The sequence below is a fragment of the Penaeus monodon genome, chromosome 8 (genome assembly GCF_015228065.2).
Source record: "Penaeus monodon isolate SGIC_2016 chromosome 8, NSTDA_Pmon_1, whole genome shotgun sequence".
Taxonomy (NCBI): domain Eukaryota; kingdom Metazoa; phylum Arthropoda; class Malacostraca; order Decapoda; family Penaeidae; genus Penaeus; species Penaeus monodon.
In genome coordinates this window covers 30,233,799-30,241,298 of record NC_051393.1, presented here as the reverse complement: position 1 = coordinate 30,241,298, position 7,500 = coordinate 30,233,799, and positions in this window count along the sequence as shown.

The following is a 7,500-nucleotide window of genomic DNA, read 5'->3' as shown; positions in this document are numbered from 1 at the left end:
TTGTGAGAGAGGAGAGAGAGAGAGAGAGAGTGTGAGAGAGAGAGATGAGAGAGAGGAGAGAGTGGTGAGAGAGAGAGATAGAGTGTGTGATGAGGATGAGAGAGAGAGAGTGATGTGAGAGAGGAGAGAGAGAGAGTGGTTGAGAGAGAGAGAGAGAGTTGTGAGAGAGAGATGAGAGAGTTGTTGAGAGAGATGAGATGAGTGAGTGAGTAGTGAGTGAGATGAGGAGTGGAGAGAGAGAGAGAGAGAGAGAGAGAGAGAGAGAGAGAGAGAGAGTGTGTGTGTGTGTGTGTGTGTGTGTATGTGTGTGTGTGTGTTTGTGTGTGTGTGTGTGTGTGATATTGAATGACAAAAGGTGGCTAGAGAGAGAGAAAGAAAGTGAATGACAAAAGGAAGCTAGAGAGGCATAGTAAAAGGGAGGAAGGGACAAAGGGAAGAGCCAAGGGAGCGGGCGAGTAAGCACTGCTAATTTGTATGTGGGCGTGAACTTTTTTTTACACATTTTTTACCAGTTGCTATTTTCCTAGAGTCGGGAAATTCAGTTTGAAAAGTATTTTGCGGTAAAAAAGACTTTGCTGTGTTGTTGAATTCAAATGGACTTCAATTCTTGGCGATCGGTGTACTTTTCAATTTGAATAACTGCATACTCTCTGTTTATCTCTTTATTCCTAGAAATTATAACTTATCTATAACCTTGTAAAGTGTTAATCTACGTGTCAATAGAGGAAGGAGCGTGGGAAAACGGGTTTCGGTACGAATCGACCATGCGCAGATGATTTTGTTTATTCCATTGCAACTTTGTTCATAGCATTTTTATGTGTGATTTGCAGGTTTCACAAAATATCGTATGATTAGAGATATGTCCAAAACTTTTTCGTCTCAGCGGTCGAGAATTCTAGCATCGCTTTTGGAATGAAAGTGTAAAGGCTGTAGGCTAAAGCGGGATATTTTTCCTATTATTTATTTTTAGCATTTAAGTTACATTCACCACAAATAGGGTAAAGTGTAAGAAAATGGAAGCGGTTTTAAACGTAAAGATGGTCGTTTTCTAGTATATGTACTTTTTAGGATGTTAATCTACTTAAACTGCAAATATGACACAGGTTGTTGGCAAACAAATGTAAAAGATTGTTCTTTTTCATAATTATAATTTTTGTAACGTTTCAGTTGTTAGTATAATAATAATTTCGCCGCAGTGTAAACGGTGCTCGACCATATGCGTGAGATTCAGCCATTGTGACGTTTTTCAGCTTCTGTGGTAAACGCCAAAGGCACTTTTTCAGAGTAGTGTATAAGCCAGATTAGCAGCACGTAACGCCGCAGTGACCTAGACCCCGAACGTCACCTTTGAAGATAATGGTGTTTTCTTTTTTCTTTCTTTTGAGAGAGAGAGAGAGAGAGAGAGAGAGAGAGAGAGAGAGAGAGAGAGAGAGAGAGAGAGAGAGAGAGAGAGAGAGAGAGATAGGCAAGGCAGGCAGGCAGGCAGGCAGGCAGGCAGGCAGGCAGGCAGGCAGGCAGGCAGGCAGGCAAACAGACAGACAGACAGACAGACGCATGAAGAGAGAAACAGAGAGATTGGCAGATAGAGAAACACATAAAGAGAGTGACAGAGTGACTGGCAGACAGAAACAGACAGTCTGGCAGACAGCGAAGCGCTTCTCTAAAAGTCTGGCGAATCATTACGACAGGGAGATCCATTATTTTTTTCTGTCCCCTTCTCAAAGATGTGCGCGTCCTTGAAGTGCCCCTTTGTTGTGTCCGGATCCCCCTATGTCTCCGTTCTGTTGTGGTCGGGTCTTCTTGTCTCGTCCCGTTCTGCTGCGTCCCGATCCTATTGTCAGGCAGCACTCGATCCCCGGTACTCCTTGGTGTCTGCTCCCGGCCTGCTCGGGATTAATTACCGGCTAGATATGTCCTATTGCTCGAGGGAGGAGGGTATCAGGTTCCTGACCTTTTTTTTCAAGGAGACTGGTAGATAAAGTTGGGGGAGAATTTTTCTCTTGTTAATGTTCTGTTATGTTTTTAGGAATTTTCTTTCATTTTTTCAGCTTTTAGACACGAAAGGAAGCGGGTTAATTAAAGATATATCGCTTACCTATGAAATTTTGATTGCATCTCCTCATTTGGTATATTTTGCTCATCAGTATATCTCCCTCAACCTGAAGCTATTTTACGCTTGCTTCCTTACGATACCTTAAGTTTATTTTTGTATATATGTATACATGTACATATACATATACAAGTATATAAGCATATATGAATATAACGCACACATACATATACATGCTTAGAGTGAGAGAGAGAGACATAGATTGATAGATAGGTAAATAGATATTGATATGTATTAGATGGGTTTGTTATTCAAATACAATATATTTGTTCGGGCATTTCCCCTCTTTATTCCTTTGTTGGGCAAATATCTCCAATATTCACAACAGAGAGTCAATCTTGCGGCAGTTCGAATACTAATTGGCACGCTTACCGGGCTCGGCGAGTAGCGTTTCCGATTAGCCTTTGTCATTAGATTATGAGTTCGTGGGTCTTTCGTATGATAACGAGGCGGACGGTTATTTATATATACTCGCCATCGTTATATAAATTCGAAATCACGCACTGCACCGGCCGGGGAGCGAAATACGTGAGGTTATTTGTGTGAGTGGTCTTAGCTAGGTTTCTCTGGTTCGCTGGATAGATGAGGTTGAAGTAAGGCAAGGTATTGGCGTTGCGTTGATTGTGCTTCAGGCTTTACTTTTTAACGTTTACGAACCCTATTACGTCATGTCCTTTTGAGCTCGTGTATTTAGTGTTCCTTCACTATTTTTCGTTTTTTGCCCTTTCTTTCCCGCTTCCTGTTTCTTATATTTTGCTGTTTCCCTCCTTTTTCATATTCCATTCCCTTTATTCTCCTCCCCTGTCTGGAGGAAAGGAATGGCGTCAATTAACAGGAGGCCACAAACTAAACGCAGAACGTTCGGCACACTATACGTGCTTGTCGCTTGTCATTTTCCCGACACATACACAATCGCATGCACACGCGTACAAGCGCAAACACTCATTCTTTCATTCACTCGGTCATTCCTCTCTCTCTCTCTCTCTCTCTCTCTCTCTCTCTCTCTCTCTCTCTCTCTCTCTCTCACTCAGTGTGCCTGCCTGTCTCTTATTTATTTATAGATTTGTCGATCTATCTATCTATACATATATCTCTTTTCACCCCCTTCTCTCCCTCCCCCTCTCCTTCTGTCTCTCCTCCCTCAGACTCAGACTGTCACTCCTCTCACTCACGGTAGATTGGTAAGCGGTAAGTAAGTTAATGAGTTAAAGGAACAAAACATATCGAGTATAATAACTGAAGGACAATGGTTTTGTAAAAGAAGAAGAAAAAAAAATCAAGTACAGCGCACCGTCACACAGCAGGGTAGGAGTCCAGCCGAGGCTGGAGTTTTGCGTGTTATTTTGCTGTTGCGTTTTATGTTCTATATAATACAGGGAAGTGTGGCGGAGGGAGAAGAGTATGGGGAGGGGAGAGGAGGGAAGAGGTGGGCCTTGGGGCGTTACCGGAGGGAACAACAGATGGTTGGAAGTGTTCTGTTCTTTGTGCCAACAGTGTCTGCCGCTTGGGTTTCGTTTTAACGCGGAAGGGGAAAAATTGCCCCAAAGGAGATACATTCGACTGGGGAGGCTTTTGTAATTTGTCGAGCAGGGTTTTCCGCATCGACTCGTTGTCGACGGTCGATTCAAGATAACATTTGCGCGGCGAAGTTTGGTAGACTGTAATGAGAAGAGCTGCTTTTAATTGAGGGTTATATTGGGCTTTTTTTGTGCTGACAACGGTTGAAGGCCACACTGCCGCAGGGACAGAGAGCGAAGGCTGAAAGGATGCCATTAAGTGTGAGAAAAATGGAAAGAATAAAAGGAAAAAACTCGTAGGGAAAACAAAAACTTAGGAGCATCAGCGGAAGGCTCACTGTTAGATCAAGTTACCGAATGCTTATTTTTTCTCGTTTCACCCCGTTCTGCGAGAGGGTTAGGGAAAAGTTTACTTTTAGGAGTCTGTTTAAAGCCATTAGGGGTATCGGAATACATTTGAATACTTTTTAAAAACTTTGCTAGCTGAATCTAATTTGGGTGGATTAATTAATGTTGGGAAAGTTGACTACTTTGATTTGTCTCTGGAGGTGATAGGTATGTTCATGTATGTATGTGTAATATCGCTCTCTCCCTCTCCCTCCCTCTCCTCCTCCCTCCCTTCCTCCCTCTCTCCCTCCCTCCCTCCCTCCCTCCCTCTCTCCCTCCCTCTCTCCCTCCCCCCCCCCTCTCTCTCTATCTATCTCTCTTTCTTTCTTTCTTTCTTTCTTTCTTTCTTCTTTCTTTCTCTCTTTCTTTCTCTCTCTCTATCTTTCTTTCTTTCTTTCTCTCTCTCTCTCTCTCTCTCTCTCTCTCTCTCTCTCTCTCTCTCCCTCCCTCCCTCCCTCCCTCCCTCCCTCCCTCCCTCCCTCCCTCTCTCTCTCTATCTATCTATCTCTCTTTCTTTATCTCATTTTCTCTTTCTTTCTCTCTTTCTCTGGGGCATTCACTCACCGACCCATATTTATGTCCGACACATACACATGTGTGCAATATTCCACATAAATAAATACGAGACTGCAGAGAAAGAAACTAGTCGCCCTCACGCCTGGATGAAACAGTTGTTCCGATTACCCGTTGACCAACTGTCCTTTACCTCCCCTGCTCCCCCACGGTAACTTCCGGTAATTTACCTTGCGATATTTCGACCGCTGCTCCGCCGTTTTTTTTTCTGTAGTTCAAACTTCTTTCGATTTTTTTTCCCTCTTTTAAGTTTTTCTTCTGTGAACTACTGGTCGTTTTTTTCCTCTGCTCCTTCATTTTTTTTTTCTTGATTTCTTGCTTGTGGAGAAACGAGATTGGTTGGCGGGTTATGGCAGCCAGTGATGCTCTCATGGCTGTTAAGTAGCGTGGAAGCCTTCTTTTATTTATGGTTTCGGGGAAATAGTCTTGTTATTGTCTTGGGTATTGTGTTATTTGTTCCCCAGCTTTGCTATAGGTTATGCGGTCTATACATTGAGTCAGCTATAGACGGTAGTGTATAATCGTAGTGAGGACTATTTTATTTTCTTTCCTTATTCCCTCTCTCTCTCTCTCTCTCTCTCTCTCTCTCTCTCTCTCTCTCTCTCTCTCTCTCTCTCTCTCTCTCTCTCTCTCTCTCTCTCTCTCTCTCTCTCTCTCTCTCTCTCTCTCTCTCTCTCTCTCTCTCTCTCGTTCAAAATGATTGATTGTTAATCGAAAAAAGTTAATGGCTGAAACGTTGTCTTCAGTTCAGTTTCGTGGGAGTTTAGAGAATTTGGAAGTAAGAAGTTTGAATTTAGTTCTGAGCACAAATCACTGGGTAGTTCGATTTTGGAATTGGACTTTTTGAAACTAGATTTCATTCCCCTTGTATGAATGGATTTTTTACTTTTTAACTTATTTATATTTGACATAAGAAGGAAAGAGGAGAATGTTTATTGTGGATATGCGGTATATATCATCTTGAGTACAAGCTTTTTTTTTTGAGACGTGCTAGAAGAGGCGCTCTCGTCACCCCCTCAGTGTGACCTTCCTTGATAACCTTCCATTACCACCATGGTAACGTCGTTTCCCGAAAACCTCATCTCGATGCCTGCTCGTACACGCCTCTGGCCCCCATCCGCCAGCCCTACCATTTTCACCACTCCATCCACGTCTTGTCCACCTGCGGAACGCGATTCCCTCTCGTCTTGTCCGTATATGGATGTTCGGTGTGTGATGGAGTGTACCTCTCTCTCTCTCTCTCTCTCTCTCTCTCTCTCTCTCTATCTATCTATCTATCACACACACACACACACACACACACACACACACACACACACACACACACACACACACACACACACACACACACACCCACACGCAACACAACACACACACACACACACGCGCACACACACACACACACACACACACACACACACACACACACACACACGCACACACGCACACACACACACACACACACACACACACGCACACGCACACGCACACGCACAACACACACACACACACACACACACACACACACACACACACACACACACACACACACCTCTCTCTCACACCCCTTCTCTCTCACACCCCTTCTCTCTCTCTCACACCCCTTCTCTCTCTCTCTCAGACACCCCTTCTCTCTCTCTCTCTCACACCCCTTCTCTCTCTCTCACACCCCTTCTCTCTCTCTCTCACCCCTTCTCTCTCTCTCTCACCCCTTCTCTCTCTCTCTCTCTCCTCCCTTCTCTCTCTCTCTCTCACCCTTCTCTCTCTCTCTCTCTCTCTCTCTCTCTCTCTCTCTCTCTCTCTCTCTCTCTCTCCTCTCTCTCTCTCTCTCTCTCTCTCTCTCATTGTGTCTACGTGTTCGTCTTAAACGATAACTCCCACGCTACCCTAGCCACCGTACATGACCGCGCATTCACAGTTGGCCAAGCCGGATGCGGAAAGTGATATTGCACCGGAAGAATTGGAGTGTGATTATCCGACAAACCGCTCACTAAGTAGATTATTGCCTGCCGGAAATGGTCGAAAATGTATCTGCCTCAAACAGGAAAAAGATAAACTTCAGGGAAGCTTCAGAAAGCTTTTCGAATGGAAATTTTGAATGAAGGTTACATTTTATATGAGCCCATATGTGATTTCATTTCAAGATTTCTTTCGGCTTATAGCAAGCATAAGCCGCTTGCCAAACGTATGAACACGTTTCGAGATTATCCTGAGCGAAGCCGAATGATAGTCTAATCGGAGGGGCAGCGCTTTGGTCATCGTATAGTGCTTTCTATCATGATGGGACGCGACAAGAGCTGGACACGTCCGGAGATGGAGGGAGTCGGAAGGAAGCGAGAGAGAGAAAAAGGAAATTGAGGAAGGGGATGGAGGGAGAGGATTGGGATTGGGAAGAAAGGAAGGGAATCAAGGAAAAAGGAAATTGGAATAAAGGAAATAAAAGAATAGAAATATAGATTATGGGAAGAAGGATAACGAAAGGGAGGAAAAGTGAGGTGATGAGAGGAAAGTAGGGCAAGGAATCCGTAGGCAATAAAAAGAAAAACAGTGCTTCCGGTTTCTTCCATGGCTTTTCATGGAAGTTGTGTACTTATCCTTCGCGAAAAGAACACAATATTTCAGAAGGATAAAAAGGGGAGGAGGGGGGAGGGGAACTGCAATACCAACGGGAGAAACGTTTTATTTATTCATTCTATTTTTTATCACGAGAATAGCATACGGCCAGCGCAAATGTCTGCGCGACTGAATGATGCAATATCATTTTCAAACCAGATATTTGTTTTATCATTTCATTTTGGACAAGTAGGTCTGGGGATATGAAAATACTTGCGACTAAAAATGCTTGTTCATGCATTGGCCATGAAGTAGGTCTGCGACACGTAAAAGTTTTATGTGCGGAAGATTGGCGGATTA